The sequence below is a fragment of the Populus trichocarpa genome, chromosome 2 (genome assembly GCF_000002775.5).
Source record: "Populus trichocarpa isolate Nisqually-1 chromosome 2, P.trichocarpa_v4.1, whole genome shotgun sequence".
Taxonomy (NCBI): domain Eukaryota; kingdom Viridiplantae; phylum Streptophyta; class Magnoliopsida; order Malpighiales; family Salicaceae; genus Populus; species Populus trichocarpa.
This window is the reverse complement of record NC_037286.2, coordinates 18894831-18922765: the sequence shown is the minus strand read 5'-3', so window position 1 is coordinate 18922765 and position 27935 is coordinate 18894831. Positions and strand designations below refer to the sequence as shown.

Below are 27935 nucleotides of genomic sequence, written 5' to 3'. Positions count from 1 at the left end.
TTCTGATGGCTCGCCCAACTACATGCGCTCAAATGCTAGTCACCGTAAACCTGACTATAGGAGAATCCTATAGGAATAAAACTTCTGGTCACCCTGAACAAGATAAGTGGGTTGCCTGGGAAGAAAGGTTGAGGGGTTGTAAAGAGGTTCAACCATCTATAACCTAGTTAGAGGAGTTGAGATATGCTTGGTACCCAAAAAGTTTATGGTGCTAGAGTTTGTCAAGTACACAATGTTGGAATGCCCTAATACACACCTAAAGTCATATTGCAACAAAATAGCAGAGGTCATACATGACGACAAGTTGCTTATCCACTTCCTCCAGGATAACTTGACTGGTTTCGCACTAAGCTGGTTTATGACTTTAGATAATACCAGGGTTAAGAAATGGAGCGATCTCACGGATGCTTTCCTAAGGCAATACAAATTCAATATTGAAATGGCTTCGGATCGAACAAGTTTGATAGTAATGGAGAAAGGCAATAATGAGATAGTAAGGGAATATGCTCATAGGTGGAAGAACAAGGTGTTGCATGTGCATCCGCCTTTGTTGGAGAAAGAAATGGTGACTTTGTTCACCAACACTTTCAAATCTCCATCCTATAAGTACTTGATAGGAAGCTCTACTCGACATTTTTATGATGGCATTGTTATAGATGAAAGGATAGAGCAAAGGGTAAGAGCCGACAGAATATCAAAACCTATCGAGAAGAAAGGATTTGCTGGGAGAAGGAAGGATGCCGAAGTAAACAATATAAAAAGGTATAAGGGGTAAGAAGGATTTCCAAGCCCATAGTTATCACAGCCAAAGCTACCAAGCCTAGCCTCCTAAAATACCTAATATCAGCTTTCCCAACTCTTTCTAGTAAGCTGGCCCACCTACCTTTCAAAAAACCAAACTGAAAGTAACCCAAGAAGAACATATAAAGAGGGGGCATTTGTTGCTATCCATTTTATAATAAATAAATAAATAAAACTAAATACACCTGAACCAAACCTAAAAGGAATGCCCGAGCCCAATGATGGAAGACCGAATGCCAAGTGCAGTTGATAGGCTGAAATAGCAATCCAAGGTTTTAATTGACAAAGCCAATTAGTAAAAATGTTTATTTTTTATGTTTAAAGACCTAATTGGAATTTTCAAAGGTTTAATTATTTAATTGAGGGTTTAATCGCAAGGGAAATCAACTTTTAGAAGTCATTTGAAGGACTCAATTAGAGGGCGTTTGTTATTGTGGTAGCTTTTGTGGTTGAGGTGTAATAAAAACAATTTTTTAAAAAGCACGTTTTATTGTGGTTGGTGAGGTTGAAATATATGTTTGGTTTCAAGTGTGGTTGAACTTCATAATATGAAAAGCATGTCAAAAGTGTTTGGTAAAAAATTGTGATTCAATTTCATATTATGGTATAATTACCTAAAAGGACTTTATTCATAATCTTAATTTCCAATTACATAAAAATTAATTTTACAACCAATAAAACATTGTAAATGAGACCTAAACATAGTAGAGCAATATTTTATAATTGTGTTATTAAACTTGTTGCAATCCCATCATGTACGTAATCCATACGCAAAGGCCTGTAGTTTCTTTGGACTTGTGAATGTGGAGTCATATCAGTTAAAAAATCATCGGGAACATAATCGAGATAACGATCAAACTCCATAAATGTCACATCTTGCAAAGAAGTTCTTCTAATGTAATTATGAATTACCATGGATGCAATAACAATTTGAACTTGCGCCTTGTAATTAAACGATGACATATTTTGTAAGATACGCCATCTTTTTTTTCCAAACTCCAAATGTACATTCTATCACACAATGTAATGAAGAGTGGACACGGTTGAAAATTTCTTCACGAGTTTGTACTTGTGGGCCTTCAAAATTCTTGCAAATGATATCTCTGACTTCTATATGGACCTAAAAATCTATATTTATTAGGATATCCTGAATCAACCAAGTAGTATTTCCTTGTAAAAACATATAATGAGATAAAAATGAAAATTATGAAAAGAAAATTAACATTAACACACACACACACACATGTTACTACCTTCTAGTGGCTTAGGGAATTTTTTATGTGGATTGTCAATTGCCTTGAGAAAAATTCGTGTATCGTGTGCATTACCTTCCCAGTCCGCCAAAACAAATATGAATTACAAGTCAAGGCTACATGAAGCCATAACATTTTGAGTTCGCACACCTTTTCTTCCAATAAATGGAATTTAATTTTCTGAAGAACACACGAGTGCATATGTGTACCATCGATAACTCCTACACAATTAACATAAGAGAAACTAGCAACCAGCATCAATGTTAGCTGACTACAAAATAAATTTTACAAAGTTATTTAATTCAAAGCATCATCAGTAAATACCAGTAATATCATTACCTTGAAATGAGGCATATACCTTAGATTGTTCAGAATTTCACGCGGTATGCTTACAAACTCGAGATCTGCAACTTGTATTAAATATGTAGCGAGCGAACAAACTGATTTAAGAACATTAAAGTACCTACTATTAGTTTCTGCTGAATATTAAAATCTCTCTTGAACTTCCCTGTTGGAAGCACCCAATGCTATTGTATAAAGAAACATTCTAACTTTTTCAAAAACACACATTCTTCTAGATGCTTTTAACCTATATTGGTTTTCAAGTTGAAAGCAAAGACTTTGAAATGTCGTCGCATCGCTAAACATGTTTACACAGCGTGTCCAATGTCCATGTAATATTTCAGTCAACCATCGCATTCTAGTGTTGTACGAATCCATACAGGGTTCCTTATATATATTAAGTATTATAATATAATGTGAGGGCACCTGCTATGCATAGAACCAATTTTTGACGATTAGACTCCCTTTTTCCAAAACAACTCACCTTCTTCGTTTGAATCATTGTCATCGTTGTTGTTATTATTAGAACTGTCATCGCCACTGGAATCTCCATCGTTATCAGCATAATGACCAAAATTAACATAATCGGCTACGTTATTCATTACATCATCATACCTCCCCTTCAAAAAGTGCTTCAAACCATTGCGAATCCTTAACTATTATGACATAGAATTTTTTATGTTTAATGAGAATATACATTCAAAGTAATTGTTACATAAATTAAAGATGTTCTATGAAATGTGCATTTGTATTATCTTAAAGATATTCAAATTGAAACAACTTTTATATACTAATATGAAATTTCAGTTTTATAAACCTGTTATTAACTTGTTCCTTACAAATACAAAACATTGTACTCACAATTATGGAAATGAAAAGATGTTTATGAAGCTAAGAATGCATTTTGTTTATAATAAAGTTCATCACATTGAAAGTAATATGCTACAATCATACTGAATGAAAAGAAACTTACATATTATAAATACCAACAATGAAAAACCAACACGCCAGTTTTATCAATGCTATAACTTTCGGTTTCTTCTTTAGCAGGATACAATACGACATGAAGTTTGCCTTCTGAAATTTTGGTTATTTATATTTATATACCAATAACAAGAATGTAACTAACATTCAAAATAATAGGCAACAAACATTCCAAAACAGTTGAAACATCATCTGAAATTTCAGTTTTGCCTTCTGAAATTTTGGTTCTTTATATACCAATAACAAGAATGAAACTAACTTTCAAAATAATAAGCAACTAACATTCCAAAACAGTCTCACACCAACTGAAATTTCGGTTTCCATGTATGAAACCAATCATTCAAAAGCAAGTAACCAAACATTCAAAGTCTCACACCAACTGAAAATTTTGATTTTAATAACCTAAACCTAACATTAAAAGTTAAGTATCCATATATTCAAATTCTAATAATGCTAACTGAAATTTTGGTTTCCATGTATGAAACCAAAATCTTCTAACAAGTAACCAAACATTTAAAGTCCCAAGTTAGTATAACAATTCAGTGAAACATAATGTGAAAACATACATGGTAATGGTGTTCCAACTACTTGGTAATAGAAATACACAAATTAGTAGCCAACTTCACATATTTCCAGCAATAATTGCAGCACAAAAAGTCTAAAATAACAATGGAAAAGATAAGTTCAATTGAAAATGTTACTGGATTATAATATTCAACATAAATCAAATGACATGAATAGGTTAATAAGTTAACACTTGACCTTATCCATCTAAGGTTTTCTTCCTTGTTCAAACATTTTTTTCAGCCATGATATTTTTCTATCAATAGAACACATTGCTTCTCGCACAAAAGAATTCAGTGGCAAAGGTATGCAATGCAGCACCAAAGTTAACTCCATCAATTGAATGCAGTTCTTCCATTACCACTTCAATGCTACATCCTTTTTTTATCTCTACAAGTTGAGCTCTCTCTGGTCATGGAGACAGACTCAACAAGTTGATCCAGATGTGCGAATAATTGTGCTCCCATTCTAGTTCTCCTCTTTTTTTTTTCTAGCATTAAGGGTGCAATATGATATGCACCTTTTCTCTTTGCACTACTGTGGTTGTTGCTACGGTTTGCTACATTGCTCTACCAACCATATTACTAGCATCATGTATGAAATCATGGATTTCATCCTCTTCAGAGTCGCCACTTTCTTCTTCTATATTAGTTTACTCATTGGTTGTATTTCTCATTCCAGCAGGCCTATTATCTTCATTTGATAACAGTCCTTGTGAGGGAGTCCAAGCATATTGTCCCGTGACCACTATGTTACTAAACATGATGTCGTACTTAGCAGACAACGAGGGCTCCATGCCAACATGCCTGAACTTCTTTGCTCCTCTCATTTACTGTGTAATGAAAGTTAGATGTAGTTGGCAATGCTAGCAGATTAATAAATAATGCAACAAGACAATTAAAATTTTTGTAAGGCTATTGATAAAGAAAACTAACTTGAATTTTTTTTTTCCACCATTCATCAGTTGTCGAGATGGTCCCAAGTTCAGCACTCCAACCAACTGCAGTTTCATTTATTAATTTTTTCCACACCCTCTGGTCCTTTTAATCCCATTTCATTTGTTTTTAAGCTGAGCTTTTGTTAATGAAAGTCTTGTTTGCTCTTTGAATGACTGTATGGCAAATTTCTAGCCAGCTTTACTGAAATGGGTGTTTGGTCTCATGCCTCTCTCAATAGCCTTAATGCAAATGTCACAAAACATGTGCAACAGTGCCTTGCTCCAACAAGCTTTATCATGTGTGTCAAACTCATCCATTGCTTAATAAAAATTGATGACAAATAAACTATATAAATAACGGATTGAATGTTGACAAGGGCTAAAATAATAGGCAATTACATTTGCAGAAATCAACAAATAACATAACTATAGACAACAATGTAATGAAATTCTTCGAGATTGTGTAGTTGAAGCTAGTGTATTCCATTTACAAAATAACAGGCAATCACATTTGTCAAATAAAGTACTCTATCATTGCTCTACTATTTCTTTACAGGGGAAACAACATCTAACACTACACAAAGAGAGGGAGAGAAAACAGAGGGAATCATGGGAAAGTAAAGAAAAAGGAGAGAAGAAGAAAGAAACTTAGGTTAAGGTGCAAGGGTCCTATCCAAAAAGATTTGGAAGCTTCAGCTTTGGTCTAGGGAGGTTTGAAAACGAGAAGAGAGGCATGTAATACCAAGAATCGATTCAGATTCGGAGTTTCAAAGTTAAGAAGGTATACACATTTAAACCTTGAAAGTGGAGTCCATGACGCCTGCTAGATACTTTTCTTATGTTGAATACGAAGTCTTGCATGCCTTGATATACTCTTGATTGTTTTTCTGTCATTTCATTACATGGAATCGTGGTTTAATGGATGCCAAAGGTGGAATCAAAGGAGCAGTGGCAATTCATGTTAATGAAAGTGATATGATCCGGGAAATGAAAAAACAATCAGATTCGGATTCTGACGTAAAATGCGCAAGTGTCCAGTTTTACGACACGAGTTATAATTCTCAATCTAACAATTGGATCAGACTGCAATTTTACATGACATCTCCTCCCAAGTTTTCCTACCGTGGGCTAAAATTTCAGGTCAATCCAATTATCGGATTGAGAATTATGACTGTTGTCGTAAAACTGGACACTTGCGCATTTTACGTCAGAATCCGAATCTGATTGTTTTTTCATTTCCCAGATCATATCAGAAAGGATATCCCTTGCTAGCCAGCTGGTCTGACCTTATAAAGTGAAAATGATCATATTTTGAAGCTCATTTTATTGAAGATTGATTTCTATTTTGAGTTGGTAGCTTCTAGGATTGAAAATCAATGCACTTTTTGAGTTTTAAGGTTGTTTTGTTGTTTCTTTGGCCATAATTACATTCATAACCAATAGTGTGGTTTATGGGGATAAAGAGGACACACTTTAGAGGCCAAAAAAGGGCCATTTTGGTGGCATTTTGTCCCTAGGCATTTCTGGGTAGCTTTCCTAGGTTTTACGCAGATTCATCCGTTGAATCTTGCCTTAGGTGCTAGTTTCAGAGCTTGTTTGGTTTAATTTCAACTCATGTTGCGATGTCACGGTCGCACAAATTAATTACCCTAGTTTAAAACACAACACACAAGATAGTATAGAGCAAGCAAGGGGTTGATCCCACAAGGAAGGTTCAAGTAAGATTTTTATGCTAGATGATATACAATTTCAGGGGGGTTTGGACATTATCTAGGAGGCTAAAGCAAAAGAAAATAGAAAACTATCAAGCAAAATTAAATAAAATCAGAAAATTACCGAGAGAACAAACCTTGGTTACAAGCACACATCCACCTACAGAAATCAGAACTGATCATGGAAACGACACATCAATTTATATTCTGAATATTTATCTCTTCTTAACATTGGTCAGTTAACGGATCCGCCGTATAACTAACCCTAACCATCAAACAACCACAGTGTCCGCACTAGTAATTTAATTCAATGGCAGCCTTAAGAACTAGATAAGTTGATTAATCAAGAAAACATAATTGTCCGCAGTCTATGTTTGATTTGATTGAATGTTCTCCCTAAGATTAATAACGTCGACCCGCCACAATTATTAAACTCAGTTGCTTCACAGGTTCATATACCACAACTCCGGTTTTGATATCAAACTTAGCAATAGATTGTCTACAATAATAACTTAGAGTCCGCTCTAGCAATTAAAATAAACAATCATAGGATATAAAATGGCCTATGGAGAGAGAGAGAGAGAGAGAGAGAGCAAGAGCAAGATCTTGATCTGAACAACCGAGCCCCTAAATGCATGGCAAATGCTTCCTTTTATAGGCCAAATTTTGGAACTATTGATTTGATGACTAATTGTTGAGTGGGTGGCCAACTCTTGACTTGGTGACAATTCTTATCTTCTTGTCTGAACAAAACGTCATTGCTAACGTCAGAATTCGAACAGACTTGAATCATGAAAGTTCTAGGAAATTGTCTCAGCTTTCCAACAAAAAAACATTAAGGTCATTTGGACTTCTAGAACTCAAGATATGGGCTGAACACTGAACAGTGTCTGGGCAGCAGGATAGATTCGGACTTCTCCGTTGTTGCTACAATTTGGACTTGAAAACGACCTTTTTAAATCTTGGACTCCGCATGAAAGTTTTAGGCCTATGTCTTAGCTTTTCATCCATATAAAGCAGACCTAAATTCAAGATCTACAGCTCTAGATATGACCCGATGACCGAACAGTGTTCCAGTTTGGACTGAACCACCATCTCTTTTCTAAGTTTGGCCCTCTCTTTGCCCTTTCAATTTTAGTACTTAAACTCATCAATCAATCCTTTCATTTATGTGATAGGCCTACATTTAAGATGAACATTTACCATAAATTAAAGGTATCTTATGGTATCAGACTCGTTATTATAAAACATGATTTAGTTAAGGAGTTATTGATACTTCAAGTGTAAAATGATGATATAAAACCTTGATAAAAATGCTCTTTTAAGTACTAATCACCCCCCCAACCAGATTATTACTAGTCCCTAGTAATCAAAGCGTTAAAATAGAAAAAGAATTTGCACATTCCACAAAGCAAGGCATTCATCATTCAACTTCCATTAATCTATCTAGATAAACAAACTCTCATTAAATTTATATATCTGCTCAATACCTCTTAAACAAGATATTAATAAACCTTCCTTTTGTACTTAATATATCAACACATAGTTATGGAGCTTCACTTGGAAGAAAACAAAATTTTTGTTCTAATGTTTAAGGTTAACTTCCTTGGGTTGGGATTATTATCTTTTTCTTCTTTCTTTCTTTTTTTTTTCTTTTTTTTAATATATACATATAACTTAAAACACAATACATCTTTAACCTATGTAACGAGCTTTTGGCTAATGACACCCAGACCAGTTGGTCTTAGGGCATTAGGTGTTAAGACACCCCTACGAGCTTAGTAACTCGGGTTGCAGATAGTGATACGTAGATAGTGCAATGTTTGATTCCCTTAATCTTTTCTCCTCCACCCATGTAACAAGCGTTGGGCCAATAGCTCCCAAGTCAGTTGACTTTAGGGTATTAGGTGTTAAAACACCCCTTCGGGCTTAATTGCTTAGGTTAGGGAGGATACGAAACCAAACTTATCTACGTTTTTATTATCATCATTTTTTTGTTTGTTTTTTTTTTTTTGCAAAGTATATACGATCCTTTCCCTTAGTTGTTACCTTTAACAAAAGAACATAAATAATGTAATAATCCAATGTGCAACCCACAATCATATGTTAAAGTGTGTGTGTGTGAAAATGAAGGTTTTAGAATATTTGTTAAATGAGTATATGAGCAGAATCAAGTGATAATAATGCGAGAGTTTGTAAACCTCAATATTTCAAGAAGTATTCTGATAGACCTTGATAAGAATATTTACTAAGATGCGTCTCAAAAGTCAATAAAATTCCTCCTTACTCTGTCATCCTAATAACAGTTTTGTCAAATGGTTTTAATAATAGTAAAAACAGTTAGTAAGTTAATTTTTTTTATGTCAACTACTACCCTCTCCCCCCAACCAGAACGAGACATTGTCCTCAATGTCATAAGGTAGAAAGATAGAGTATAGAAGACATCACCTGAAACAGCGAACACTGACAAACCTGAAAGACACTTAAACAAATATAAGAAATAACAAAACAAAATAATATGCTATTAATAAAACCAAAAGACACAAGGATTCACAAACGAAGGCTCAAATCCAATCTAAGCTTTTTACGACTTTTCTTAGTTGATCAATTTATGCGACTCATGGAGGGATCAATTACAGGGATGAAAGATTGTAGTTTGTCAATCAATTGTTCAGCAATAGCATAGAGATTATGATTTGTCGTGCTGAAGATGTTAGAAATTTCTGTTCCACAGCTTGATCAAGAAAAGATAACAAATTATCATAAAAACCATTAACATTTAATAGACCACCTGGTAAAGCAATGAAGGCATCAGCATGGTTAAACATTGCATTCAGTCGATTAGACATTGTGGGGACCTGTAGTTCCTCTCCAATTGTTTTGCCAATGATGTCCCCTTTTGCTAAAACTTTGGGGACGACCCCCAAAACCTGACTACCTCCTAAAAATGCAGCTATTGACACCCCCCCCATTGGGGCTGCCTCTTCCATACACTAAATGAATCTTTCTCTCAGCTAGTACCTCCTCACAAGATAATTTGCTGATTCTAAAAACTCCTTTTCTTTCCCAGGACTAGATCCACCGAAAACACAAATATTTCTTATGTGATGACTTGAGGAACCTGTCATTTCTACACACTTCTATATTTGTTAAATGTATGGGTTGAGTAGAAATCAAGGGAAGGAAGAGAAGATTTTATAGATGAGAAATTGAAAATGCAATCATACCACCTACATGTAGGCCAGCTGGAGTCTCACTCTCTCTCTCTCTCTTTATTTATTTATTTATTTTGAAAAAGCATGTGTATATACTAGTAGTTGTGATTGTGGCTCACATCTTCCCTTGGTTTTACATCCAAGAACAGCTTAAACGCCCTATATGGGTCGGAGATAGGCTTCCCATCCAGTTTTCTTAAAAACTGGATGACAAGGTCTTTTTTAGTCAGATTCCCAAGACTATGTCGAGCATGTTCTTTATGGATTTGTGGCCATAAATCATGAATTGCACGATGCACATCTCCATTAGGATGCGTCTCAAGAGTCAATAGAAGATTATCTAAAGACCCCTTACTCAGGCCATCCTTAATGAATTGTATTTTATCTTCACAGTTTACAGATATCATTCCTAAAGAATGACATGTTGCATTACAAGTCCATCTAGCACATCTGTGACAGACTTTCAGTCATTTTGCACGACGTTTCTTTGCAAAAGTGCTTTTACTTGTCCCAGGCATGTATGAAATGAAAGAATTAGAGGACTCACCTGATAATCAGACCTTTGCTTCAATTAGCTAGCAAATATCTTCAGGAATTCCACGATTCATTAACAACATCAATCTTGCACACCTAGCACGGTAAATTTTTGCAATCGTATTTGGAGGCAAAGCGGGAAAATACTTTTTCAATTTTTCAAGAGTGGTGTCCATTTTCAAATGAGAATTGGAGAAGAGATTCAAAGAAGGGAGAAAGAGCAAAGAATTGCACAAATATAAATACAGATATCAGTAATTATGGGAAACTGAAAGAACCGACTTAAGTCACGGAGTAACGTTATCCGCCATTTGACCGGGGTGAGAGAGACTAGCAAAACAAAATTCACACCAAAACAAAACACAAAACAATGTGAGAAAAAGAATCAATCTTTATATACAGGATCACTCAATTCAATAGAGTCATTTTCAACTGAAAAATTGTCAAAATAAACTTTTAAACGATGTCCATTTACCTTGAAAACATTGTCATTCTTTGGATTCTCGATATCACAGGCTCCACATGGATACACATGTTTCACAATAAAAGGACCTCTCCATCTTGATCTTAGTTTTCCAGGAAATAAATGGAGTCGAGAATTATAAACCAAGACTTTTTGACCAATATTGAATGTTTTTCTCAGTATTTTCTTGTCATGAAACTCTTTGATTCTTGCTTTATGAATTCTTGAATTGTCATATGCATCATTTTTTATTTCCTCAAGCTCATTTATTTGTAATTTTCGCAGCTCACTAGCATCATCATGGTTTGCATTGAAAGCTTTAATAGCCCAATAAGCTTTATGTTCAAGTTCTACAGGCAAGTGACAAGGTTTTCCATAGACTAGTCTATAAGGTGACATACCTAATGATGTTTTATAAGCACTTCGATAAGCCCAAAGTGCATCATTAAGTCTTAAAGACCAGTCTTTCGGATTAGGATTCACTGTTTTCTCCAAGATCTGTTTGATCTCCCTATTAGGAAGTTATACCTGTCTACTCGTCTTAGGGTGATAAGGGGTGGCAACTTTGTGTGTGATTTCATATTTCTTCATTAAAGACTCAAATGGCTTGTTGCAGAAATGTGTTCCACCATCACTTATCATGGCTCGAGGGATTCCAAATCGACTCAAAATATTTTCTTTTAAAAACTTTATCATTGTTTTGTGATCATTGTTTCGACTTGAAATTGCCTCTATCCATTTTGGAACATAATCTACTGCGACTAATATGTACAAGAAACCAAATGATAGAGGAAATGGACCCATGAAATCTATACCCCAAGAGTCAAAGATTTCGATGACAAGAATAAGATTTAAAGGCATCATGTGACGTTTTGAAATAGATCCCAACTTTTGACAATTTTCACAAGTCTTGCAGAATGCATGTGAGTCCTTGAACATGGTAGGCTAGTAAAATCCACTTTGTAAGATTTTTGCAGTTGTCTTTCTTGATGAGAAATGACCCCCACATGCCTCAGAATGACAAAATTTAATGACACTACTTACCTCATTGTCAGGAATGCTGATGCAACCATATTATTCGATAGTTTCACACACATTTAACTAGTGTTTTGCCTATGTTTTATATATAAAATGCCTTGATATTCTTTGTTTTATATTTTGAAGGCACTTTTGGATGAAAGATGCAAAAAGGAGTAAATTGGAGATAATTGGCAGATTTGACCTTCAGTCGATGTTTTGTGCAGAGCGCGAGCTCTAGAGGTTGAAATGAAGTGATTCCAGTGGCATTAAAAAGATAACATCCATACCTTTCTGGAAATCTAAGGCAAGAAAATAAAATAAGGAAGAGAATGGAAATCGCAGCCTTCAAAGTCAAATATCGCAATCAGCCAATGTTGACCTTCGGTCATTCCGACTTGAATATCTGGAGCTACAGAAGTCCAATTGATGTAAACTCAATTGTTTTGGATTCCTGACTCAAAGTTCTATAAACGCTCCAAATGTCAGCCAAAAACGATGCATATGAGGGAGATATGATTTTTCAAAGATGACAACTGAATTCTGCCAGCAAATAGGTTTCGTGAAGAAACGAGTTCAAATTACATTCCGAAGCATCTAAACCGATATCCAAGTTTTTATTTCAGCAATTTAGCTCTTTTAAGTCAAAGCTTGAAGATTTCATGCAAGGCTATTTCTCCTTTTTTAGGAAAATAGTTATTAAAGTACTTAAATGTAAACAGTCTACTTAAGGGAGGACTATTTTGTAAAATAGAGACTAGGGTTTCCTAGGATATAAAAAGAATGAGAGAAGAGAAGGGGGGCAGCCAGCCAAGAGGAGAAAAACGCCCCCCTCCTCTAAGAAACTCGAAATTATGCATTCTTCCTTCTTTTTTATTAGTTGTTCAACAAACATGCAAGGCTAAACACTTTTTCTTGGTTGCAAGGGCACGAAAACCTTTGGATTTCAAGAACTGTGAGATTTATTTTACCTTTTCTTTTTAGTTTATATGATGAATATGTTTATTCTCCTATGCTTATTTTTCTTATGATTGTTTATTTTAATTGCTAGAGCGGACTCTAAGTTATTATTGTAGACAATCTATTGCTAAGTTTGATATCAAAACCGGAGTTGTGGTATATGAACTTGTGAAACAACTGAATTTAATAATTGTGGCGGATCTACGTTATTAATCTTAGGGAGAACATTCAATCAAATCAAACATAGACTGCGGACAGTTATGTTTTCTTGATTAATCAACTTATCTAGTTCTTAAGGCTGCCATTGAATTAAATTACTAGTGCGGACACTATGGTTGTTTGATGGTTAGGGTTAGTTATACAGTGGATCCGTTAACTCACCAATGTTAAGAAGAGATAAATATTCAGAATATAAATTAATGTTTCGTTTCCATGATCAATTCTGATTTTCTGTAGGTGGATGTGTGCTTGCAACCAAGGTTTGTTCTCTTGATAATTTTCTGATTTTATTAAATTTTGTTTGATAGTTTTCTGTTTTCTTTTGCTTTAACCTAGATAACGTCCAAACCCCCCCAAATTGCATATCATCTAGCAAAATCTGACTTGAATCTTCCTCGTGGGATCAACCCCTTGCTTGCTCTATACTATCTTGTGTGTTGTGTTTGAAGCTAGGGTAATTAATTTGTGCGACCGCGACATCGCAACAAATGCATCTTCGAAATATTTGGTCAAGATAATATTTGAATAAATAAAGGTCATCCCAATAAAAATTCTTCACTTCGTTCAAGAACTTTCTTTTGTCTTGGGTACTCCAATGAGCTGGCAATTGTCCTGAAACAAGAAAATTAACAATATTAGCAAACCAAGGCATTATAGAGACAGAAAATAAAGATTCATCAGGAAAGTAGTCATCGATTGGTGTGATGTCAGATCTTGAATCTGTTGTCAATCTTGACAAATGATATGCGACAGCATTTTCGGTGCCTTTCTTGTCTTTGATTGTGATGTCAAATTCTTGAAGTAACAAAATCCACCGCACCAATCTAGCCTTAGAATCTTTCTTAGAAAGAAGATATTTCAATGCTGCATGATCACTAAAAACAAAACATATGAGCCAACAAGATAAGACCTGAATTTTTCACATGCAAATACTACTGCAAGTAATTCTTTTTCAGTGGTGGTGTAATTCATTTGAGCACTATGTAAAGTTTTACTTGCATTGTAAATTACATAAGGTTTCTTATCTTTTCTTTGTCCCAAGACAGCACCCACGGCATAATCACTAGCGTCACATATTATTTCAAAAGGCAATGACCAATCAGGAGGTTGAATGACAGGAGCAGAAGTAAGCACGCTTTTAAGTTTAACAAAGGCTTTTTCACATTGTTCAGTCCATTCAAAAACATTTTCCTTTGTTAGAAGGTTACACAATGGTTTAGATATTACACTAAAAATCTTTGATGAACCTTCTGTAAACACCAGCATGTCCTAAGAATGATTTAACATCTTTAATAGATTTTGGTGTTGGCAAGTTAGCAATAAACTCGATTTTAGTACCTCCAAAAATTGGTTAGTGGTAAAAAAAAACTATCCTCACATCGCTCGTGTTTTGCTCAAACACTCTTAATATCCTCACACGCTCACACCTCTCGTCTCACCTTCTTACGGTTCTTGTGAAACTGAAACCAACACCAAATAAAACCAACTTGGCAGCACAATCCAAATATATATATATATATATATATATATATATATATGACTCAAGAAGCAATAAAAACCAGAAAATAAGCAAAACAAAACTGTGATGATAGTCTCGCGAGTAGCAAGCGAGTCTATCCGAAATATGAACGAAACTGAAGACTCGAATAAAAACAGAAACAAAAATATGTAAGATGATGAAACAACACCCAAATATGTTGGATATGATGAAAATAAACTCCAAGAAACGAAAACAACAGAAAGAAAGCGAATTTCAAAAGTTGACGCAAAACAGACTCGTTTACGACGAGTTAAGTCCGAATCTGGAACCTAAAGTAAATGATGTCTAATTACGTTAAAATTTCAGATATGGTGTGATATCAACCCAAATAGATAGAATATAAATTTTGATCAATTTATGATAAGGTTTGATATACTGACGCAAAAACGTTATGAAACAGACCTAATGAGACCCGAATTTGAAACCCAAAGCAAACGATATCCAATTGACCCCAAAATCAATATGTGGTGCGATTAGGACTCCAGTAATATGATTATCTAATTTGAGCTAATTTTGAGTTGATTTGGTCAAATTTTCCCTTGTTTAGTTTTCTGCGGCAGAAACCAATAAACGTCTTTTTGAATGACATTTGTTTTCTTTTTTCTTTGTTTGTTTATGCTACTGATATATTTTGGACAGGAACCAAATGAAATAAATAATTTTTTTTTTATATGCTGCAAAATCAAGGAAAAGAAGAAATTGGACACTAAGGAATTTTTTTGCGGAAACAACAAGAAACGAAAACTTTTAAAAGGATATAACCTGATTAATGGAGTCAAGCTCTGATACCAAATGATGCGAACCTCGTGATCACATGGTCATGCAACTCACACGCAAAGACATTGATTCCCGGAAAGCCAAGTAAATCAGGTTTGATAGGAGTGTGACACAAAGATAACTTGTACCTAGGCACCAACACTATTGGAAACGGAGACCCCCACCCAATGAATATTGATTCGCAAACGAGAAGTATAAGGATGACGCCATGAAGACAGTTGTTCTTCGATAAGTCGTTTTTCAGTTCTTTAGAGAACCATGGAAGAGAGATTATATCACCAACACACACACACAAAGTGCGGCAAACAAGAAGTTTTATTAATCTAAATTGTCTAACTTACATGTCTGGTTATGCCTTTATTTATACTAACTCTAGACTTAAATAAACCCTAATGGACCCCCCCTTAGGTGGACTTATATGATGCCCACTTACAATTGACCCAAATAAGTAATAATAACCCAAAGACTAAGAAGAAAATAATACAAATAATACAAATCCAAAAATTACCATCCTAAATATGCTAGAATTAGATTTGTCACCATTAAGAAGTCCCAAATAGACTAGGAAACCTGATCTGAAGGTAGAATGTAGTCTGAAGTCTTCTTTCCTTTTTGTAGTTAGGATGAATAAGGAATCCTTGTAAGAAAAGGATTCTGAAACATTTATGAATCCTTGCCACATATGGAAACTATGTTGCAGCCCATTAAAGATCTTTGGAGAATTAGGAGATTCTCAAAATAAGCTGCCACATCCTTTTAAGAAAAGAATCCTAGGCAAATAGGAAGTCCACAAGTCAAATGAAAGCAAATAACAAAATTCGTACAGCCTCTGTTGACCCGTCTTGCGATGCCTTCCTGAACTTCAATGGATCTGAAATTTGAACCCATGGTAGTAAAACATGTCAAGAGACTCCATGTAAAATTTCAGCCTAATCCAACAGTCGGATTGAGAATTATAACTGTTGCCGTAAAACTGGATAGTTACACATTTTACATCAAAATCCGAATTTGACCTTGTCTGGATCGTATCACATTTCTGCTTCAACCCCTCCTTTCTTTACAACAAACCAGTTTTCCAAAAACCAAATCCAAATATATTTTCCAAACTAATTTCCAAAATATTTTAACTATCGAAGAAGGATTTTATCATGAAAACCCTTCCATTGCTGCTTAAAAAATTTTCCCTCCAAAATGGTATTACAAACCCTGGAATTTAGCCAAACCATAATCCTACTATGCCGCCATCCTTGAGATTACCAACTCTATTAAGTTCAAACACTTCGAAAATGGTTACCTCCATTTCAAAAATAATTTTCAACCAACTCCTTCTAAAAGGAAGTTTCCTTCCCTTCTCATTTTATGTACAAAGTTTTTTGTTCCATGGGTATGTTCATGGTTCTATGATTATAATCTCTAAAATGGACGTCTAGTACTTGTTCGCAAATTCAAAATCAAATGGTGGAATTCCTTTACAGCTGAATCTAAAAGTTCCAAATAAGCTGTTACGGAATGGTTACAAAAACATCAAACAGCTCCTATTATTGATCATCATCCTCAATCAAAATTTCTAGCCTGGAAAGCTCAAACGACAGCTCTTCTTGCCTCTGCTAGAACTGAGGAAGAATACCTCCAAATAGTACAAGACATTATACAAAGCCAAGACCCGAAAATAGTCTTGTCCCAATCCAGCTCATCTGACTCGACATCTCCTGCCATTTCCCTTGGAGACGATAATGAAGATGACTGCTTTGACATTCTGTCACCTATCAAGAGACATTAAAAAAAAGAGTATTTCAGGCTTTTAAGGCTCATCTGTTTCGATCCCATATCTTTTCGACTCCACTGTTTTGAGTCCCTTTGTTTCAGGCCCATTTTGTTTTAGGTCTTTTTCAACAAAAAATTACTTGATGCTACAAACAGACAAATCAAGTGTCGGTGACATTGACAACAAACAAAAATCCCACAAAAAACATGGGCAATTTCTATTTTGTCGTCACCTAATTATGGCAGGCAATACCACATAGGTTCTGGAGGAATCTCCAGGCTTTCCAAAAAGCAATACCACATGGGTTCTGAAGGAATCTCCAGGCTTTTCAAAAGACGTTTTTGGCCTCTTCCGCGTCAACTCGTCTATAAAAAGGGACTCCTCAATCCTTAGAGGGCAGACTATCATTTTCCCCCTCAGAAGATTTTACTCTGTAACCCATATCCATTCTCCTCTGTAACCAATATCTCCTGTATTGATTTACATTACAAATTTAAGTAAGATTCTATTTTCATTATTTACATTATTTACATTCTTACTATATTTTATATTTCTGTACATTTAAGTATGCTTTGTGTTTGATCAAGGATCCTGACATTGTTGGTCTTGCCTTGTTCATTCGCATCAGAAATCTGTTTATATTTGTTTACTATTATTTATTTGTTCTTTTCACAAAATCAATATATCGGCTAGAAACCTGTGACCCGATCTAAAAGATCATTCTCAGGTATAACAACGCCACGTATTGTTTATTTAATAATACTGTTTTAATCCTTGCTTAAATTGGTTGATTTTACTTGTTTTCTTTTTAAATTGACATCTCCTTAGACTTGATGAGGATCAGCTCAACATCATGACTACATACGCCATTAACGTGTTGGAGGTGTCAAATGAGGCAATTACAAGGATTGGGGCAAAGAAGCATAAGGAAGTAATGAATAGGCTTATTTAGCATTTTTGGTCCAAGATGTACTCAGGAGAGCAAGCGACATCTATAAGGGAGCATGCAATGAAAATCCAAGTGCAAAAAGAGTCTAATCCATGTGTAACATGGTCCTGATGTGTCCAGGCCCTATGGCAACTTTTTTTTTTTTAAGATTTCATAATATTACAAGGATTAAAAGTCAGCAATTATTTTCCTTTATATGGAAGGTAAATTCAGCCAAATAAGATCTTTAATGAGAGAGATTCTTAGCATTCAAAATAAGAAATTTTCTAGTCCCTTAAGAAAATTAAGAGGCGACAAATTTATTTCCTAAGACTTTCTCAAATATATGATAATAGACTGAGTTACTTATCTAAGAAAAATCATAAAGTGAATGTACTTTATATTTTTCATCAATGTCTATCAATTTCTAACATCTAGCCCATTTAACAAAAAGGTAATTGTATGAAGTACATATAACTTTATGTAATTGATAGGTTAAGTTTTATGGGTATAAGTACTCGAATAGAAAAATAAAATTAGTAAGAGTACATGCATGGAAAAAAAATTATAAAATGAAAATACTTTATATGTTAATATTTTTTTAAAATAAAATATTTTAAAATAATATTAATCTGGATCCAGTTGAGCGAGAGTTAATTATCACTTCAGTATTTTAGTAACAAATTAATAAAAATAAGGGATGTATTAAAGTTATTAGAATAAAAAAATACAAATACTTTATACATCATCATCTTAGATATAATTTTAAGAGATGCATAAAAAAAACATGTGGATGTATGAGAGAGACGTTTGAGTAGAGATAGATATTTATCTTTCAAGTCTTAACATCTTATTATAAAGCTTACACTTTGATTCATTTAGAGCAAATTTTCAAATTCAAAAAAACTAGTTCCAAGAAAAAAAATTAGCTTTGTGTTACATAAGATCTAATGTCTTATTGTTATAAGTTTTAGAACTTTCAGTAATTGAAATGGATTAACCCACAAACACCAGCAAGGACCCATTACATATTTCAAATAGGTCAATGACTCAGTTCAAGACAAAGGCATTGAAGGTTTCAAAAAAGTCAGATTTCAAATAGTAGATCTTATCTATGTGCAAGAGGGGCCCAATCCAACCTTATTTGGGCCATCAGGTTTCTGCAACAAGGCTGCTAATTTTCCAAATTTTCAGCCAGTCTTATGTTTATGATGTTTTTGTGTTCTGTGGATTTCTAATTAGTTTTGGACTTCCTATTATACAAGGGGACATTAATTATTCCTTTTAAGTATTAGGATTTGTTATTTTGTTTATTTCCTTGTCAGGTGAGGAGAAAACACAACAAAAAAAAAAAGTATCCAAGCTGACTTAAAAAATAAATTGGCAGCAAAGCTTCCTAATTATGCAAGGAGATTATTCCAACAACTTTAATTGTGTTTCCTAGTATTAGAAGGATCCTAAGAGACAAAAAAAGAAGAAGAAGGGAATTAATACCAGCAATTACTTTCCTTTCAAAGGAAGAAAAACACACAAGTTTGAGATCAGAATCCGACTACAACTTGGAAACAACATGGGAAACCTTTCCTTTAGTTTCTAAGATTAATGGGTTGCATGGAAAGCTATAAATAAATCTTGAATTAGTTCTATAATTTTTTCTTTTCTTCTCTTCTTCTCATGGCAGAACAAGGATTTAATATTATGAGCTTTATTTTTATTTTGTTAGCTACAACGTAAGGCTTGTTTGGACTTAATTAATATTTTATTTTCAGCTAGGATTCAAGGCTTGTTTGGACCTTATTTTGTTAGCTACAGTGCAAGGCTTGTTTATACTTAATTACTAGTTTGTTTTTAGCTAGGATCCAAGACTTATTTGGATCAAGTTATGGGCTTTTTAGTATGATCCATTAGTGTTAATTTTTTTCAAGAACTATTTAAAAACATGTAACCTAAATTCCAGCAACCATTGATGAATAATACTTTTGAATTTTTCAATTTTAATGTGTAAGAGTTCTTCTTGTATTCTTCAGTTCCTGAACGAATTGAATCTGACTTATTGAAGATTAACTGGCTTCGTTGCATCATGCGACTTCATTCCAATAATGTTCACACTGGGGGAGGTTTTCACTGTGTCACACTCCTATCAGACCTATTTCGGCTTCCGGGATCAGATCTCAATATTGATTCTGGGTTGTATGGCCACAAGGTTCGCATCAAACCTAGGATCTGAAACAAGGTCATATCCTTTTGTTATTTTTGTTTTCTTAGTATTCCTTTAAGTTTTTCAGTGTTTGCATTGTTCATCTTTGTGTCTACGGCTTGTAAGCAAATAGAAAAGATAATATTTCATCTTGTTACTGTCTCTAATCATATATCAATAGCATAAAAAAAACATACGAAATTTGAAGGTTGATTCAATTTTGCCGCAGAAACACAACTCTTAGTGAACCATATGCAAACCACCTTAGAATCAACTGAAACTTCATATTCTGTCTAGTGGGAATGAGTTTACACTATATATTAAATTTGGGATTATTTTAATATCTTTTGCTTGAGTTTTTAATTTGATGTTCACTTCTACCACGAAGTAATCATACAAGGGGTTGGGGTAGCTGGATATAAGATAACAAACTATAAACAGATATTTGTTGTTTGTTTAGTATTTAATCTGGGTTTCAATTATGTTATGTAAAAATTGCGTAGCTGGTCGGATTTGTGTCAAGTTCCAAAACGTGATACTTACTGTTTGTTTTTGTCCAAATATTTTTGTTTCTATTATAGCTAGGTTATTTAGGAGTCAAGTAATTGTTTTCACTAATATTCACTTGTGTTATATTTTGAGTCTTCGTTTCGTTCACAATTCATACGAATTTGCATTGCTACTTGCGAACTCGTAATCGTAGTTTTGTTTAGCCCCCGAGATCTCTTTCTTTTTTTCTTATTTCTTCTCTCTTTCTCTCTTCTCAAATTATGAGGAAAGAGGAGAGTGAGAGAAATAAAAAAAGACCCCAAAGACATATTGAAGCTTTGATGACAACACCACTGGTACCATAATAAAAATCTCGATGAGACGAACTCAACAATGCCAAAGAAGATCACTAATGATTGTGGGTTGCATGACCACGAGGTTCGCATCAGACCTAAGCTCCGAAATGAGGTCGTATCCTTTTATTATTTTTGTTTTCTTAGTGTTCCCTTAAGTTTTTTAGTGTTTGCGTCTTTCATCTTTGTGTCTGCAGCATGTAAGCAAACAGAAAATGTAATATTTCATCTTGTTACTGTCTCTAATCATATATCATTATCATAAAAAAAAATAGACAAAATTTGAAGGTTGATTCAATTTTGCCATAGAAACACAACTCTTAGTGAACCATATGCAAACCACCTCAGAATCAACTGAAACTTCATATTCTGTCTAGTGGGGATGAGATTGCACTATATATTAAATTTGGGATTATTTTAATATCTTTTTCTTGAGTTTTTAATTCGATGTTCACTTCTACCACGAACTAATCATACAAAGGGTTTGGGTAGCTAGATATAAGATAACAAACTATAAACAGATATTTGTTATTTGTTTGGTATTAGATATAAGGGTTTTAATTCCAATAGTGTTAGTGCCTTGGGGCATGTTTCTATTGTGTCACACTCCTATCAGACCTTTTTCAGCTTTCCGGGATCAAATCTCAATCTTGATTGTGGGTTGCGTAACCACGTGATCACGAGGTTCGCATCACTTTATTTTATCGTGCAAATATTTTTTATTTTTCTATACACAATCTTGTAAATTCTTTGGCTTTTTTTTGGGTAAGTTGACATATGTATAAAAGATAGAAAAGAAGGTACAAAAATTATAAGGGGCATACCCCAGATTTACAACGTAAACAAAAAGCTTAAAAACAACAAATGGCCACAAGAAGGCCACAAAACAGAAAACCAAAACGTAGCTAGACTAGCCAGAGACAACAACAAAATCAACCAAACATTAGTTTAAGATTCTACGTTATTCACCTTCCAAGCTCTTTGGATCCTAATGTTTTCATCTATTGCTGGAATGTTTCTCATAAAATCGAGCTTGTAATGATCCCTTCGATTTGATCAAAGACCAAATTCAAATTTCTAGACATACCTACAAAGATCCTTGCATTCCATTCTTGCCAAACATAATACACCTTAGCTGCAAAACCTAGTTTACGAGAAAAATTTCTGAAAGTTTTGTTCCAAGTGATAGTAACCCATCTAATCCATTCATCCCAGCTTTTCCTCATTCTAGAAAAGTCGCATCTGTCACAAACATCCCACCATATCGCTTCAGAATAAAAGCATTCAAAAAACAAGTGGTTGTGATCTTAATTCTTAAGGAGACAAAGTGAGCACCAGTTGGGACCATGAAGACCAAACCGATGTAGTTTATCCTGAGTTGTGAGCTTTTGTTGGACAACCATCTGATTACAGATTCTAAGTTGCTCCCAAGCTACTTTGACCGGGAACCTCTGATTTGATGAATCTAACCACAAAATTTTGTCCCTCTTCCGTATCTTAGGATTAAAATTGGAAGGAATAGCATCTATAATGGGGTACCAGCCAATAGCTTGAGTGGTAGGAATTCTCCATTCTAAGTTACTAACCAGCACATTCACCATCGTGTTCTTTCCGATACCTGAATAGTAGATGAATCCCTCGCCATAAAAATCCGTGAAGGAGCTGTGAGGATGCCAATGATCAAACCATAGAGAAGTTTCCTTTCCACCTCCTGTAGTGTACTTCATCTTAGGCCATGCTTAAGGATCTTTCTCCAAGCCCAAGTGTAATTCTCTGGCGCCTTCATTTTCTAGAAATTTCTACCTCGCAATAGATTGGATCTTATCCAAGTAAACCAGATTGTTTGAGTCATTGCACAGATTCCAAATGTGTTTCAACAAAGCAATCTTGTTCCATTCTATTATCCTTTTGATTCCTAGCCCCCTCCCCCCTCCTTTTTTGGAAGAGAAACATGATTCCATGCCACTTTAGCCCCAATAGTTCTCATATCTGAACCTGAACAAAGGAAGGATCTAATAATTTGCTCAACATTTTTAATTACTTGCCCAGGTAAAAGGAAGAGAGATGCCCAATAGACCTGAATGGAAAATAAAACTGAGTTAATACGTTGTACTTGTCCTGTGTTGATGCGGATCAGCCCAACACCAAGCGTAATCATGCCAACGACCCATTGGAGGTGCCAATTGGGCCAATCACAAGAGCTAGGGCAAAGAAGCTTAAAGAAGCAATGAATGGGCTTGTTCAGAACATATGGAGCAAAATGGACCAAGAGAGGCCTGGGACATTTAAGGAGCATGAAGGACAGCCTATAATTCATCTAGTTCAGGTCCAAGAAGAGCCCAATTCGTATGGAACAAGGGGGTTGATGTGTCCGGCCCAATACCAGCCTTGTTAGGCTTGTTATTTTTCCTAATGCGACAAGGATAAAAAGTCAGCAATTTATTCTCCTAATTAAGTAAGGAAGTTGGCCATATCTTATTCCTAAAGAGGGGAGGACTATTTAATGCTTTTCCTAACTTAGGAAGGAAAGTAATTAAATCAGCAACAAAGGAGGAAATTTGTTTTCTTATTTGTCCAAGTTAAACAAGGAAATCCAAGCTAATCAAGGACATCAAGGGGGGTAGCAACACAAATTTTCCAAATCAGATTTTTTCTAGTTTATTTAAGACTTCTTAAGAGTGACAAATCTGATTCTAGCATATTTAGCACGATAATTTTTGGATTTTTATTATTTTTATTATTTTCTTCTTAGTTTTTGGGTTATTATTACTTATTTGGGTCAATTGTAAGTGGGCTTCATATAAGTCCACCTAAGGGGGGTCCATTAGGGTTTCTTTAAGTCTAGAGTCAGTATAAATAATGGCATAACCGTTTTTAGATCAATAAACTTCTTTGCTGCACTTATAGTGTGTTGGTGGGATAATCTCCCTTCCTTAGTTCTCTAAAGAACTGAAAACGACTTATCGAAGAACAACTGTCTTCGTGGCGTCATCCTTATACTTCTCGTTCGCGAATCAATATTCGTTGGGTGGGGGTCTCCATTTCCAATAGTGCTGGTGCCTAGATACAAGTTATTTTTGTGTCACACTCATATCAAACCTGATTTACTTGGCTTTCCGGGAATTGGTGTCTTTGCGTGTGGGTTGCGTGACCACGTGATCATGAGGTTCGCATCATTTGGTATCAGAGCTTGGCTCCATTAATCAGGTTATATCCTTTTGAAATTTTCGTTTCTTGTTGATTCCGCAAAAATTTCTTAGTATCCAATTTCTTTTTCTCCTTGAATTTGCGGCATATAAAAAAAATTGTTATTTCATTCTGTTATTGTTCAAAATATATTAGTAGCATAAAAAACAAAAAAAAAAGAGAAAAGAGAAAAGCAAAAAAAAAATTGTTCAAAAAGACGTTTATTGGATTCTGCCGCAGAAAACTAAACAAGAGAAAATTGGATCAAATCAACTCGGACTTAGCTCAAATTTGATAATCTAATTAATGGGGTCCTAATAGCACCACATATAAAATTTGGGGTCAATTGGATATTTTTTTCGTAGGGTTTCAAATTCGGGTCTAATCAGGTCTGATTCATAACGTTTTTGCGACAGTATATCAAACCTTGTCGTAAATTGCTCAAACTTTATATTCTGTCTATTTAGGTTGATATCGCACTATATCTGACATTTTAACTCAATTGGAATTCATTTACTTTAGGTTCCAGATTCGGACTTAACTCGTCGTAAACAAGTCTGTTTTGCGTCAACTTTTGAAATTCGCTTCTTTCTGTTGTTTTCATTTCTCGCAGTTTATTTTCATCATATCCAACATATTTGGGTGTTGTTTCATGATTTTGCATATTTTTTGTTTCTGTTTTTATTCGAGTCTTCAGTTTCGTTCATATTTTGGATAGACTCGCTTGCTACTCGCGAGACTATCATCGCAGTTTTGTTTTACTTGTTTTCTAGTTTTTATTGCTTCTTGAGTCATATATATATTTGGGTTGCGCTGCCAAGTTGGTTCTATTTGGTGTTGGTTTCAGTTTCACAAGAACCGCAAGAAGGTGAGACGAGAGGTGTGAGGATATTAAGAGTGTTTGAGCGAAACACGAGCGACGTGAGGATAATTTTTTTTTTACCACTAACCAATTTTTGCAGGTACTATCATGTCATTTTAAAACAACACACCACCCCATCCCGAGGGAGAACTTACGTTCCAAATGCAAGCCATGACACAGATGATGGAGAGGATGAATTTTGTGATGGGAAATGTGTGTGCAGACTTGATAGGGTGGAGAAACGTGGTAACAAGGCTGGTACAAGCACCCAAAATGTGAGGAAGCTTGGGGCTGATCCGAAAGCAAACAATGGCAGTAGGGTCGCAAGGCCAAGATGGGCTGATTATGAGGATTTTGCGGAGGCGGTTGATGATATTGGTGATGGTGGTTTTGAGGATGAGGCCATAGGCCATTGGGAAGGTTTTCGGCAGCCTAGAAACCGAAGGGATCGTGGGAATAGAACTAGGGGCCAATTCCGCCAAAGGGAAAATTTCTGTAGTGTTGGGGGACATGCTGATTTAGATGGTGATTTGGATGCTATCAAACTGAAAATACCTTCTTTTCAAGGTAAAAACGATCTCGAGGCATATTTGGAGTGGGAGAAAAAGGTGGATTGGATTTTTGATTGACATAACTATTCGAAGGCGAAGAAAGTGAAATTAGTAGTCATCGAATTCACGGATTATGCACTGATATGGTGGGATCAGAATGTTATTAGTAGAAGGAGGAGTGCAGAGAGGCCGGTAGCGTTGTGGGAGGAGATGAAAGAGTTGATGAGAAGGCGATTTGTGCCTAACCACTATTATAGAGATTTGTATCTGAAATTGCAGGATTTGAATCAGGGTTCTAGGTCCGTGGATGAGTATTTCAAGGAGATGGAGATTGCCATAATTCGGTCAAATGTGATTGAGGATCGGGAAGCTACTATGGCTAGATTTCTAAATGTGCTGAATAGGGACATTGTGAATGTTGTAGAATTACAACATTGTGTGGAATTGGAGGACATGGTCCATATGGCAACGAAAGTGGAGAGGCAAATAAAGAGAAGGGGCAGTACACGTTTTCAGACCAATTCGGCGTCATCTTCCTTAACATTGAGGCCGAATTTGAAGAGAGAGGGGTTGTCCAACCAAAGCCTTATGCAAAGGCCAAACCACCTAATGCCAAAAAGGATACTCATATGGATGGGAAAGGTAAATCTGAATCTTAACCTACTCGTGATAGAGATATTAAATGCTTTAAGTGTTTAGGGAAGGGGCACATTGCATCTCAGTGTCCAAACCGAAGAGTTATGCTTACAAGAAACAATGGGGAGGTTGAATCTGAAAATGACAAATCTGAAAGTGAAGAGATGCCACCTTTGGTGGATTGTAGTGATGAGGAGATTGCATATCCTGTTGAGTGGAGGCCTTTGGTTATAAGGCGTGCGCTGAACATGCAAATCAAAGAAGATGATGTAGATCAGCAACGGGAAAATATATTTCACACTTGATGTCATATCCAAAACAAGGTATGTAGCATGATAATTGATGGAGGTAGTTGTGCTAATGTTGCTAGTGATACTCTTGTGAAGAAATTGAATCTGAGTTGTATTAAGCATCCTAGGCCTTATAGATTGCAATGGTTGAATGATTGTGGTGAAGTGAGGGTTACTAAGCAGGTTTTGATTGCTTTGTTATTGGGAAGTATTCCGATGAGATTTTGTGTGATGTAGTCCCAATGCATGCTAATCACTTACTTTTGGGGCGTCCATGGCAGTTTGATCGGAAAGCGATTTATGATGGGTTTAGAAATAGGTTCACTATTGTAGGATGGTAAAACCATCACTCTTGTACCTCTTTCTCCAAAAGTGTATGATGATCAAATGAAATTAAAAAAGGAATGTGAGGGTGGGAAGAGTGAAAAATTTTTTTTTTTTGGTAAGTTGACGTATGTATTAAAAGAAGAAGATACAAACATTATAAGGGGCATACCCCAGATTTACAATGATAACAGAAACATAAAACAACAGATGGCTACAGGCTAACCACCGACCGTAAAACTGAAACCTCACTAGATTCGTTAGGGAAACCAATACAACCAGCTAACTAACAGATTAAGAATCTATGGTATTCACCCTCCAAGCTCGTTGGATCCTTGTGTTTTCATTTGTTGGTACGACATTCCTCATCAAATCAAGCTTATCACGAATGATACATTCGATTTGATTAAGGACCAAATTCGGAGTTCTAGACACTCCAGCAAAGATCCTTGCATTCCGTTCTTGCCATACATGATACACTGTAGCTGCAAAACTCAGTTTACGAGAAAAATTGACGAAACTCTTGCCATGCCAAGAGACAGTGGCCCATCGAATCCATTCATCCCAGCCTTTTGTCATTCTTGGAATGTCGCATCTGTCACAAACATCCCACCAGATCGCTTTAGTATAGGAGCATTCAAAGAACAAGTGGTTGTGATCCTCATTGTTGCGGAGACAGAGTGAGCATCTATTGGGACCATGTATACCAAACCGATGAAGTTTATCTTGAGTTGTGAGTTTCTGTTGGACGGCCATCCATAGAAGAAATGAATATCTTGGAACAGCATTCTTGAACCACACAATGTCATGCCATTCAACCATCTGACGATGATGTCTTAGATGTTCCCAAGCTACTTTGACCGAGAATCTGTGATTTGGCGAGTCCAACCAAACTATCTCATCCTTTTGCCCCATCTTAGGATTAGAATTGGAAGGAATAGCTTCTATAATGGGGTGCCAGCCAATAGCTTGGGTGGTAGGCGTTTTCCATTCTGAGTTCTGAATTAGCACATTCACCTTCGCGTTCTTGGCCATA

The 27935-nt window shown here is 35.4% G+C and overlaps 1 pseudogene; it reads left to right on the top strand.

Moving 5' to 3' along the window:
- Window positions 1-205: 205 nt before the first annotated feature.
- LOC127904984 (uncharacterized) overlaps window positions 206-27935 on the top strand; it is a 44505-nt pseudogene continuing 16775 nt past the window's right edge.